Raw genomic sequence first — 13,727 nt, forward strand, 5'->3', positions numbered from 1 at the left:
TTTAATTTAAATAATTTAATATTAATCACATTTATTTTTATTTGATGGTTGTCTGCTCTGTTTTGTACTTCTTGTGCTAATATGCTATCTTGGTCCATACTTTTCATTCTAAAGATGACTTTGATGCTTTAAACCTCCTTTGCTTTAGTCTCCCCATTTTTAGTTTCAAGTCATTCTGATAGGAATATAATTTGGCCTCGTATTTTGGATATTTAATCACTAAAGCTTTTTATTACACCATCGAAACCCTTAAAAATAATGGTAGATTGTCGCAACTGGTTGATTGTGAAATATGATACGTAAAGAGATATGGCATGTTTACTTTAGTTTTTAAACATTTGATAGTTTTTGGACTTTTTGTATTAATTTTGAGTTTTTCTTGGGAATTTCTGTGATTATTGACCGATTGCAACATCAATTTGAATTATTTGCATGTAATTTACCCTGAAATAATTTTTCCTTGCCATTGGCTATCTTCGTAAAGCCATCATTACGATTCATTTCAACTTACGGGTTGTTATCGAAATTTCGTAGAACCAAGGAACAAATAACATAACTACTGACAAAAATTTGTATGATCCAAATATTTTTGCTAATCGTTTTAATAAATATTATGGTAACTAAATGATTATTTAATTTTTATTAGCAGGGTTAATAAATATTTGCGAACCATACAAAATTTGCCTATGTTACCGGTTATTCATATTGCTCATGAATGAACGATGTGAGATAGTCGTTACAACATTATTACACTAATGATTTATGTTTTCTCTTCTTTCAAATAACACCATGATCAGGCGAGAACATTTACCTCTGACGGAAGCATGGTCTGTGCAAGTCAAGGGAGGGTAGCACGAGTGAGGTTTCGAACAATGTGTTATAGGAAGAGGTCATAGTTTTATTTTCGTTGAGGTATCCCTGCAGCGAAGCCATCCCTGTAATGTACATACATTTTGTAAGGAATAGAATTCGTTCAACGTTCCGAATATTAAATTACCAAAGCCTTTTCCATTACCGTAGAAAGTGGTTGGCGTTTTTAATATACAATGTAACAAATCGTGGCAGGTATTTACTTTATCAATGTAGTATTTGGATGTTTTTTGAGTCCCTCGTTTTGCTGAAATTTCGTGCGGTTTTCTGTTTCATTTCGATTTTAATTTGATTCACATCGTCTCTGTTTTTGTAGCTTAGATTTGATACTTCTACAGATGCAATGGCTCCCTAATTCACGATCCGAAAAATCTGTTGTAAAACTTGGTCACCAATGAATCGTGTTTCGTCATTCGCGTCTTTTATGAATCACCACCAAGAGCCGAGAAACTTTGCCTCTCTCTCCGATACATGCTGTGTAAAATCCACGAGAGACTAACGCGAACGGGTATGAGTCTCTTGAACAAAGTTTGATAGGAGGTTGAGGTCAAGGGTCTCATTTTTGGCGGAGGCATCCCTACCGCCGCCATCAGGATTCCGCATTTTGGGCGTCGTGAATTTCTCATCGCGCGGACGACGGCTAACATCCCCTCCCCCTCCTTCCTCTCACCCCAATCCACCCTAATTGCCTTTTTGATCGCAATCGATCGCCACGGATTCGTTCGTGAACTTGGACAAGTGCTGCTCGCCGGCAGTAGGTCAGTTGGAAGGTGGCGGGGGGAGGAGGGTGTTGGGGTCTCTACGCCCCACGGAGTCCCCTGGGACGTCCCGAAGTAACCGGGGCACATCCCCCTGGGAGAGACCGGGGCAGGCCTGAGAGTGGATGGGCCTAAAGCTTTGTTGAGGGTCGGAGGAAGACCACAAGACTCTTTCCGTTCTGGGAAAAGTTTCCTTTTGAGCTGGCTGGGACTGCGTCAAATTGGGAATTTTAGAGAGGAAGAGTTTTAAAGTGACTGCGGCTGGTGTGGATCCATCGTCGTCACAGTTACCCCCCAATACGGGCTCTCCCCCTCCTCTCCCCAACGAACATTGCGAACGGGCAATCAGTTACCTCGCAAAATTGACATTCTCCGAGTCAGCGCCGACAAATATACCTACAAACACTTGGGAACTTGACTGTTCAATTGTGCATAAATACGCGAAGTTCATCATACAGATTTAAAAAATAGATTTCACGTGCCCATATGTATTAATGTGTGAAAAGATGTCCACAGGTATCCGGATTTTACACTCTTAAACGAACTCTGCTCACAAATTCGTGATAAGAAATGAGTTTTTCTTTATTTCCTTCTTTTGCTCTTATTTTTCAATTACTCAGTAATTTGACTATCTTTCTTTAAAATATTTTTTGCTCAATTATTGTCATTGTCTTTGCAATACTCCTATTCGTCACACCTTGAAGCTTTACAAATTTACATCTAATACAAATTTTCAGGAGAATTCCTATGCATGGCAGTACAACTTTACGATGTCACTGTTATGCTTGTTGACCCGTGGGAAAACTGAAAAGAAGTAGATCAAGAGCGAATTGGAGACGGGAATATAGAGAGCAATAGAAACAATAGCGATGAGAGAAGAGGATAGTCACGACAGAGAGAAATGGAAGCTGAGTGAAGGAGGAAGACGACAATCGTAAACAACCTGCTGTATGTAAATATATAATTAAAGTAAGAGGCCACGTTTTGGAGAGTAAGAGGAAGCCAAAACTGGAAGGGTAGACATGCCGGAATAGTTCAAATTTTAAGCAAGCGAAATGCTCCATGTAAACCTACCCTAACCGGTAGAACAACATGAATAGTGATATGACCGCTCAAGCAACGTTTGTTATAATTTCATATCCTCAGGTCTTATAGTCGCAACTTACGGATGAACGTAGAATGTGTTTTTCTTTAACACGTGTTCATCTCTTATCGATGTTATTATGTTATCAAGGGAGCTACATGCAGGAAGTCCCGGCTCCATACAAGCTCTATTTAGCTCTTAATTTCATGCAAGCTTTATTCATTTGTACACTTCGGTCTCTTCAAATGTTCGGTGTGCAGCAATGAGGGCAGAGCGTAGCATTCATTCTTAATATTTGCACTTGCGACGAATGGCACTGAAAAGTTATGCTTTTATTCGATCATGTATTCATGAGCATGTATTTTGGTCCATCATGCAGTCAACAATCCAACATTGATTTGACGATCTCCAATCAATTCTCCCATCAGCTAATCTTTTCATACTTAGTATTTCTCCTCTTTCACATCCTTTTTCTGCTCAATATATTTAAATTCAGGTTTTTATCTCCCATTCTTGTCATCCACTTGCCCTCGAAAATCATTTTCGTCGGGCCCCCATGCCTCAATATACCTATTACGTTGACTCGCCTACTTATTAAGGTTTTCATATACCTTCTCTTCTACTCCTCTTAGAACATCCTCATTCCTCACTCGTTCAATCCATTTCATCCTAATCATTCTTTTACACAACCACATTATGAATGCCCTAAATTTACCCTAGATTTCTACAAAATTATCACCCAATGGCAACAAAAATATTAGCATTAAAGTGCGAGAAAAAAATTAGTAAATATGACGAAATATGTTATTGAATAAAGTATAAAAAATAGTAAATATGACGAAATATGTCATGGAATAAAGTATAAAAAAGATTCAATTATTTTTTGAATTACACGAAAGTGTTTTTCCAATCCCGGCCTCGGTGGCAACGGCATAAAGTCCTCGCCTACCAAACTGAAGGTCGCGGGTTCGATGCCCGCCTGGGTTGCCCCTATCCAGGGCACGGATGTTATGATCGTCCTACGTTGTTGTATGTTAGATCACCACGCAGTGAAGGCTGCATAAATATGCTGTTTTCGAATCGGTGATTATATAATAATACATACAATATATATAATAAATAAATAAATAAATGGCAGTTTTAAAATCGTGTTAACATCCCTAATTATAGTTTATTTACCGGTGGAAATTGAATCACTTTGGCGTGAGCGATGGAAGTAGAGACTTCAGTAAGACCATTTAAAATCCGCGGCGGGTGATGCCGCCGAAAGGCCAAATATTAATACCACCTGGTAGTAAGTGAGGAAACGTCCATTGTAATATTCCTGGCCACGCACCGATGCGTTATTTTAGCGCGTGAATCCCTCTCGTCGGCGTTATTGCGATGTTCACGTGCGTGTTTTTTTTAAGTCTTCAACCCTTTTGAAAGGAGCGAGAATGTTTAGGGGCCAAAGAGGTTTAGAAGGGAAGAGGCGCTCCGGGCATTCCTTTATCGCCCCGCGCCCACCTCCATTCTCTCGTAAACAGCGGAAAGTGGCGGGGATTAGAGCAGAAGGAAAAGGGAGCGCCCGGTGGAAGATCCTTTTCGCCATGGCTGTTTATTCGGGAGGCCGAGAGGAATTCGCCGAAAGCGGGAATCCGTCCACCCACCCACGAGAGGCATTCCGCCGGCGCGGCGGCATTTAGAGTCGGGAGGATGAGGAAGCCTTCTCACGGAGGTGCAAAATGCGAAGAATCTCCCGCCACGGTTCGAAAGGCACAGGAAAAAGAGAAACTTAATAAAAAGTGCTGATATTTTCCCATTGAGTACTAAAATGCCCCAATATTATCGATCCCGTGCAGTGCAATATCGCGACTGGTCAGTTGTGATATTTTGTGGCGTAATGCTTTTGAACTTACTTCGACGTTTATTTTATGTAAAATAAGTAGTATCCAGAAGTATCATACAGCGATACTTCGGGATTGTATACATTAAAAATTAATATGCTTAATTGTTTTTGTGAGTGTCCCCATAAGTGCACGTGTACTTACTTAGACCTAGCTTTCTCTATAATATTTATTTCAGTCAAGGATAATTATGTCAGTACATTTCTTGGATGCACTTGTTTTCGTTACCAACTCTACGCAATGATATATTGATAACATATATCGCAACCTTCCCAGACAGCGTGAAAAAACTGAAGCGTAACGTTTTCGAACTGGAGGTTACTAACGCTCGCCATATCGAGAACAAGAACTCTTTACACCAGTCGGAGACACAAGTAAGGGAAAACTCTTCATAAGACGGGCAAAATCAAACAGAAAAATAAATTCGGCTGTATATTTAAAAAAATCTCGACAGCGAAAAGTTCAAACCAACATTCGAAAATGACGACTCTTTCACTCGACAAATAGTAAAACTCGGCCGGTGTGCGGCGTTGCCTATGTGGCCATTCAATTCCCAAAATGTTTTTGGCCTCGTCAACAGCTACTCGCCGTCCATCTCGGTCCTGCACCAGCACCGGTGTTACGTTGTTCTTTCTGCACTTGATATCCCCACCGTAATCTTGGGCGGTCCAGTGGTGGTCTTTCGCAACCATCTTTAGTGTGGAGTCCAGCTCCCTCCTGTTCACGGAGTGATCCCATTTTATTACATATTTTTATTTGGGCAATGGTGTCTGGATCTTGGTAGAGGATTCTTAGTTATCTGTTGGTTCGTATGCTTCAGGTGCCATTATTTATACCTATACTGGGCCAAGAAGAGTACATAGAATTTTTTTAAATTGAATTTTACGTTTTCGAAAACTATGGGTCTCGTTTCTGATTTTTTGTTCAGTGTCAAGATCTCAAATCCATTCAATACAATGAGTAATATCGTACTCTCTTACAACCTTAAATAATTTTTTGGGAGGATTTTGATGCCTAACAGTTTAAAACGTATACTCAGATGTAATAAGTAATTCGAGGCGTCAGGTAGTAAAATAGCTTAGTTCTAAATATATTTTTTTAATTTCAAACTAATATGTGACTTTGGACGACCTGTTTGATCGCTAAGCGGCATCATCTGGTGCAAGTGCAGGAAATAACAGCTCTTAAATACACGAGGTCGGTGGGGGCGGGTGGGTAGTGGCAAAAGGTGAGGTAGGCTTGTGTGAACTGTCTCTCACACAACTTACCTCCATCTTTTGTCTCTATTCTTCCGTCCCACTCACCATATGATGTCGCACTGCGCCGAAAAAAGTCCTTAAAAAATAAATATATGTGAAATTTGAAACGCTTGAAAAATCTTGAAATTTTCAGAAAGTATGTAATGTACCCCTCTCCAATTTGAAAAATTTTCCGCATGAAAACGAAAAAAAAATTCTGCTTGGTATAAATGTGAAAAACCTACTCAGACCTAAAAACACCTAAAAATTGTAACATATTAACGAGATAAAGTTTAAAAGTTTTTTCTCCGTTATTAAAAAAATAGCCAAACACGACGAATAAAGAGACAACAAGGTGCCCTCCATCCCTGTATCTCACGCTTGCCACGGCGAGGGCCATTTTTGGAAAGTTGTCAACAACCAATGAAAACACTTGGCAAATGCACTGTTAACTGCAAAAATTCAGTGTGTGGCGCCCTTGGCCGGGCAACTCGACGTATTGGCGCTAGTTGACGCGGAATGCATTTCATAGAACATTCGAGACGCCGCAAGGTCGGCGCGAACTTGTATATATACCCCAAAATTGTGAGAATAAAGTTCAGTGTGTTTCCTCAACCGAGCTACGCGTGTCATTCCTCGAGAAATCTTACCTAACCTCCGCAGGTGGTTTGGCCCAGCACAGGGGCGGTCATGAAACATCTATATTTGCAATGCCAAGGCCAAAGATCACAAAATATAACCCCGTCTTCGTGATTAAATGACATCCCTCGTTGACACCGAGACCATCCTTGAAATTCTCTGTAGTCCGTAACGCAATCGGGCTTTTTACTTCACTTCTCCAGCTCAAGATGAGTGTTTTCAGCCAATTTTTATCCTATCACGTTCAGTAATATTTAAGCAAGCCATAGACATGAAAATGGCGTTTCATTAACCCACAATTTCTGCTAAAAGGCAATTAATGTTAAGCCGAAGGTTACTACAATGGTGTGGGTCTACAAACTGAAAAAACTTCTCTTGAGCAACAGCGTTTTCCTAAAATTGCCTTGATTTTGTCTGAGATATGCACCTTAGCAGCAGTCAACTCTTGCTGTTTTTCTCTATGCTACTGGTGAGGTATGCCGATGAAGAGGTCGGCAGTCATTCCACGCTTCAAATCTTGTAATACATGGATATTCAGCTCCAATCCTCTTGCCTGCAATATCGTCAATTTCACAATAGTGAAATGCGTATTTAGTAAGTGGCCTGATGTTGACAATCCTCTGGACTCAAATTTTCGGTGCAGACTTTACCCCCCATCCTGATGAATCCTCTCTTTCATTCCTACCCCCGTTGATCGCTCACCCTTTACCAAGGGTCGTCTTCACCCAGCCAGAGAGAGATTTAGGAGGGGAGGGCAGGCGAGGCCTCCTTAATTATACGAAATGTGGAGAAGATGGTAATCATTAAGATGGCTCTCCAATAAAAGTGTGTTTCTCACCAGCTCGACAAACACTGTTCAAAAATATTTGATGAAGTCATCTAAAAGTCGCTTGCTCAAGCCGTCGTATTATTGCTAAGAGGCATTGAATATCACCAAGGCTTCGCGGGAAGTAGTGAGCCGCCAAAACGACTTCAATCCCCACCCATACCCAGCTGCAGACTCTCGCTCGTATCCGTGGAGAAACGTCTGATGAGATGGAGAATATTCTGTGCCTCACTCTCGTCTGAGATGGTATTGAATGGCTGGGGACGAGCAAGGCCGTAGTTAACTTTCTGAATACTATTCCTCTTGGTTTGGGGAACATGTTATCGTGAATAATAGAGTACTGGCTTAACAAGGTGGGTGCAAAATCTGGTGAAACAAAAGCTTGCTACGGTTCGCATTTGAGATATTTCTGAAGGAGATAAAATCCTGTCAATCAGATAGGGTGCTAAGAAGTGGCCCATTTTCCGCCTAGCGTCAAGCCGCTTCGACGGCCGAGATGTTAATGCGGAATAGACTAGAAGTATATTTTTATCTCCATTTATTGGGCGAGTACTTATGGATAGTTATGCATCCAGTTTACTTTTTCCATATTTCCATTCGTTGTTCTCCAGTTTCTGTTATCGTTCATACCGCGAGATCTGCCATTATCCCGGTATTGTCATCTAGTATATCTTCTTTTTCGTCCCTCCTACACAATACTTAATGTGGACAGGTGGGTACTGAATTGTTACACTTTATCTTGTAGTAAATGAATACCACGCCATTTTTAAATTAATTTTTGGCAAATAGTTTTCTACAAGTTCTCAGTAAGAATTAAGGCAATTTTGGCTCTTTATACATTACTGTAAATAGTGCAGGGGAGTGTGGTAGCCTATTTGGCAAAGGGATTGGCTGTTGATCAAGGGCTCCTGGGTTCAAATCTCGGATGAAGCCTTAGGACACCTCCAAACTAAGTCTTCGAAGTGCGAGGTGGCCCAGGGAAAGGACCCCCCCATACTCTGAATGAGTGGAATTCACACGCATGTGGCTTAGTTCGGGACGAGCTTTACCATTACCTATTCAAACTTAGATTCAGGTTGAATCATTGAGTAAATAGTGAGAAAGTAATTTTACAGCCTTATGATAGTATTTGATGATTTTGAAATATTCCATTTATTACCATTGATTACATCCCTTTTTATACATCCCGAGACACTAAATCTTCTTAACGGATACTTTCCAGATAAAACAGAAGCGAGAGCAATATTGCGATATACTTAGGGATCGTTAAGATATCTTGAAGTGCGAAAATTCCACAGGAATGAGAAAACATCCCTATCGAGGCAAATTATTCATCGATAGGATATTCGAATTTTAAAAACGCTTGAGTATGATTCATTGTAGAAGAGCCGAGGATATCTCTCGAGTAATTTCAGAAACTATGTGCAAGAGTATTCGTGTATGGAGATGGGCAGGGGTTGTCAGTGGCCGTAGGAATCCAGGGGCGGCGCTGATGGAGAGATGGCAGGGGTGGTGAGCCGATTTGAGGAGGGGGAGGGGGGTGAGTAATTGAAGAGGCACGCAGCGCCAAAGGGTTGCAGGGATTCGCATTTTCCCTCCCGTTCTCGCCGGGATTTCCCATCAGATGGCGCGGAATTGGAGATGTGGGGGGTGAAGGAAGGGAGGTGTTGGCGTATCTGGAAGGGTGCGAGGGGGTGGGATTGGGTATGAGGAGGCGGGGGTGGAAGGAGTGGGTGGGGGATGGAGTGGAGAAATTGGCCGGAAAGAGCGCGGTAAGGAGATTGAAATTTTTTTCTGACTTGACGTGGAGGAAAGGATGAGAACAGAGGCGGTTTTTCGAGAAGAGGATGAGCTGGCTTTTATTTTATGCCGCGAATGTAAATCCACGTAGCTCACTGAATGCCTGTGTAATGGTACTTGGAGGAGGCGGTTATTCCATAGGGAAGGATAGAGAATGATGGGCGTAGGTGGTGTCGGCATTAGCCAGCTCTTAAATAAAGGCGCCAAGGGGACTACGGCCTAGCATCCCACAGGGTTGTTTCCTATTATTTTTTTAATTGCCTAAATCGAAATATTATTCCTAGAGTACGCATTTCACGCTTTTATAGTTTTAAATGTCGATATCTATTTTTAGCGATCAAATGAAAAGTGAAAAATTTCAAGCGCGTGAAAACGCGACGGCTAAGTATGAATGCTGGGAAAAGCCCGTATGACGTCATTCTGGTTCCCACTGTCGCCGTGTGAGGTGACCTTGGGACGAGGATGTGTGCGCCACTGCGATGCAGGCTGCTAGCAGGTAGCTGAGTACCCTGCTAGCAGGAAGCGCTTGGCTTAAATAAGGATTATTAATACCTTATCAAACGAAGGTAACTTTCCGACCATAGGCAGTTTTAATAGATGATTATTAAGAGATGTTTCCCTGAGCTCTGTGCCTCATGCATGCATGCCTCATCAGGCGATGTAAAACTCCTATCTACTGGTATAGAATCTAGGTCCCTATGACGTCACGTGGAGTGGCATCGCATGGGCGCCAAGCTGGCCTTTTTCAAATGCGGTTAAAATTGACCATTGACATTCGTCTAAACTGGGATTTCTAAAACCAAATAATTTGTATATTATGAATGCACTAATGGTGGGTAACGAATCGCAATCAATGCCTTTCGTTTTCTGTGATGAAGGAAACTACCCTATTCGGAGGACAGAGTGCTGTACTTGAATTGCCTATTACAAAAATGTGCTTCGAAAAATTGTAATGTCTAGTAAAAAATTAAACAATGATCTTATTTAGGGTTTTAAGATGCATTCAAACTATACACAGCTTTACGAATAATGTTAACACATGTTAATCAAAACATTTATGACTATACTGAAAAATGAACATCGCATCGACTCCAACCTCCGTTACTGCCTAACCAGAATAATATTTAAAATGACGACTGAACTAAGGGAAGGAAATACATTTTTTCGTGGTACGTATGTATTAAATTCCCTGTATGCATTAAATTGCTGTCTTACAGCGTCGTTTTCTATCATTATTATTTAGCAGTGTAAAACATCGCATTAACACTGGACAACCGGTGATCTCAATTTCGTGGTGTAGCCGTCGCTCAATGGCTACCGATGGCTGTCTTCTATCAAAAGGATTAAGCGTAGTAAAAAACAAATTACCAAAAGCCCATCACTGCCTTTGTAAATACGTCTTTTGCTGACTGTGGTTATTTTAGTATTACAAGCTTCGTTCAGTATATTTTCGGATAAGATACGTTGTTAGCATCAGTATAAGGCCAATGTGAGATTGTTCTAAATAGTAACAAATAATACAGCAGTAATTCCGCAGTCTGACCTGAAAGAAAAAAATACAAATTTTATTCCGCGTAATTTGGATTTTTGGATCGACTCGTATTCTGTACCGATTCGTATGATATCGCACGGAGTTTTACACATTTCTGCTTCTTGTAATTTTGAATCTTTTTGGTTCTGCACCCGATGTCGGAAACCTTACATACCCGATGTCGCACTTTTTCGTACCTTTCTGCACCGGGTCACATCGCTGATATTTATTTATTTTCATTACCCCGTAAACAGCACATTCACGACCTTTACAACGGCGAAATCAACAATCAACAAAGAAGGGCATTCACAAACGCCCAAGCCCTGAATAAAAGCGACTAACCCAGGCGGAACTCGATCCCGAGACCTTCATTTTGGGAGGCGAGGACTTTACCAAGGCCGCAGAATTTATATGGTACGGTATGAAGTTCATCCACACCTTGATGAGAATAGTTTTCCCCTCTCGACCAGAGAAAGCAGGAGGCGGACCCCTGAGGTCGCAAACCATGAGACCACGAGACGTGCGTGCTTGTGTATATATGTGTAATGTAATGTCAGAGGTGGGAAAGGGTGAAGTTGCTTCTCCCTCCACAGAGCGAGGTGCGCTAGCAAGGCGTAATGGCGTCATTTAGGTCCGCTTTGAATCCCTCCGCCCCCTCGCGGCGAGAACGAGAAAGGTCGTTGCCGCCAAAATTGAGAGCGAAAATAGGCGGGGGACGGCGGCGCGTCAAATCTTTTCCCATTCCTTGCCCTTTCTAATCATTTTTACTCGCCGAAGGTGAGTACCGTAGCAAAGCTCTACATAGAGATGGGCCCATTCCGTTCCACTTAAGTTATACGTAGTCGAAGTTGATCGCTATAGCATCGACTTCGACGTGGAAACCCAGCTTTAGCCAAAATTTAAGTAATATATGTATTACCGCGAACGAGAAATTATGAAAATATTACTCTTTCGCCGCGACTACTTCTTTTGTTTTTCCACTGCAGCTATTACGGAGTGTTTTAGTACTCTTTGAATGCTTCTGTGTTGGTAATAAAAGCTAGATATCGTTTTTAGCTACTAACTTAGCAGTCAACTTCGGCGTGTAAACCCTGGCGGTGAGTATCACATACGAGGTGTCTTCAGAAAGTAACGGGGACTAAATTTTGAAATTTCTCGCGAGTTTGGTGAGTCAGATTGTCAATTTTTAAAAATAATCTTGCCCCAGAATTATGATAAAATTTTAGCGGTACTCAATGCTTAATATGCCAGTGGCAGCCGCTAAGGATAGACGTGTTTTTATGAGCCCGTCGATTTTCGGCTCTCACTTCATTGCTTGTTGGTAAATTTATGGACAGAAACAGTTCTAAAACGATGCCTCAGCCACCATATTCGCCAGAAATGGCTTTTTGGGACTTTTTTCCATCCCCATAAACAAAGAGAACCTTTAAGGGCAATGTTTTTTTTCAAGCATATGTGACATTAAAATAAATCGCTGACAGAGCTTAAGGCTATCCCGAAGATCAAGTTTGAGAAGTGTTTTGAGGATTGAAACAAGCAATTGCACCAGTGCATAATATCTCATGGGGACTATTTTGAAGGAAATAAAATTAATATAGACGAATAAATAAATATTTGTACAAAAATCTAAAATTCCTGATATTTTCTGAAAACATCTCGTACCCCAGTGACCACCTAGGACGCATTTTAAACGGTTTTCAAAATTTCTGTATCGCGGCGATGGGAGCAGAACGATCCATTAAATATTACCCAGGAGAAACATTGGTAAGCGCAAATGGTCCAAAGCATTTTTCAGTGAAATATCAATGCAATCGGTGAAATTTTCGAATGAACATTGCCGCAATTGCGTACGTGGTAATTTGCTTTCTTCGCGGTCATTAGCTGTGGGAAAAACAAAAGGAAATTATTGAAAGGGATTGTCACTTGCTTTACTTTTGAATTTAAATCAGTTGCTAAGTTTTGATGAGGGCAAATTTTCAGTTGGTCGCCATCCTCAAATCTGTCTGCGTAATCTTCCGTAGTTTGAATTGAAAGTCTCGTGTGCTATGCGTCAGATTTAAGTACCAAACTCTAGAGATCCAATCCAATTTATTTCTAAACCGACCCGAAGTTAAAAGAGATGGTTGCATGCTTGTGATTGCCGTAAAAACATTGAGATTGTGAAAAGATTGAAACACAAAAAATCTAAATATTGACCCTTAAACTACTAACGTTTAAAATTTGAGCTGCTTTCTCCTCTATATTTGGTTAAAGATTTTGTAAAGCGGATGAAAAATACAATTTATTATTTATAGATATTGCGTGAGAGTGTTGCATGATGGATGTGAAATGAATGAAAAATTTGAGGGCATAAAGATTTTTCAATTTTTATATCATGCCATTTTCATCTTCTTTAACGCAGTAGGTTGGTACATTTTTAACTTTGAGAGATTAGAATTTTAGGATATATTTACCTTTTTCTTACCTTCATATGACTAGGTCGACCGCTAATAAAATCACGTAAAAGTTCTCTTTATTATGCATAATACGCGCTACCCAATGATTGCGAGAGTCAATATTTCAATATTGGAACAAGCAAAATGGAAAAGCTACCCTAATGAAGCTAAATGGTCCTGTGAATTATATATTTTAGGTCAATATTTGAAGTTTATTTTTGTGAAATTTTACAATGGAATAATTTGACCTTCACGAAAAAATACCATTGTGCAACATATAAAAAAATGTCCAAATTTATAGGTTTGGCTCGATTTTAATACAATTTCCCGTCGCGGGAATTGTTAAATTGCAGCCTCAAAACTCCCACTCTAACAACGACAGTATGTACCGTGAAAATTAGAAATCTAGTTTCGTTTCCAGATAACTTTACGTGGTTAACTCGTGAATCAAAAACGCTATTCTATTAGCTGTAGTGCCACATTCAATTTTTAAATGAATTGTTTGACACACCCTTTGGGTAAAATTGGATCTTTGAGGGTTATTTTGAAGAACAATTACCAGAGAAGGAAGTACCTTATTATGAGTTTTGGGTCAATAAAAAAGAATTAGATAGTAGGAGCTGTGGGAATAATACAGTTACCAAAATAAATAGATATTAC

The sequence above is a fragment of the Ischnura elegans genome, chromosome 1 (assembly GCF_921293095.1).
Source record: "Ischnura elegans chromosome 1, ioIscEleg1.1, whole genome shotgun sequence".
In the NCBI taxonomy this organism is placed as follows: Eukaryota; Metazoa; Arthropoda; class Insecta; order Odonata; family Coenagrionidae; genus Ischnura; species Ischnura elegans.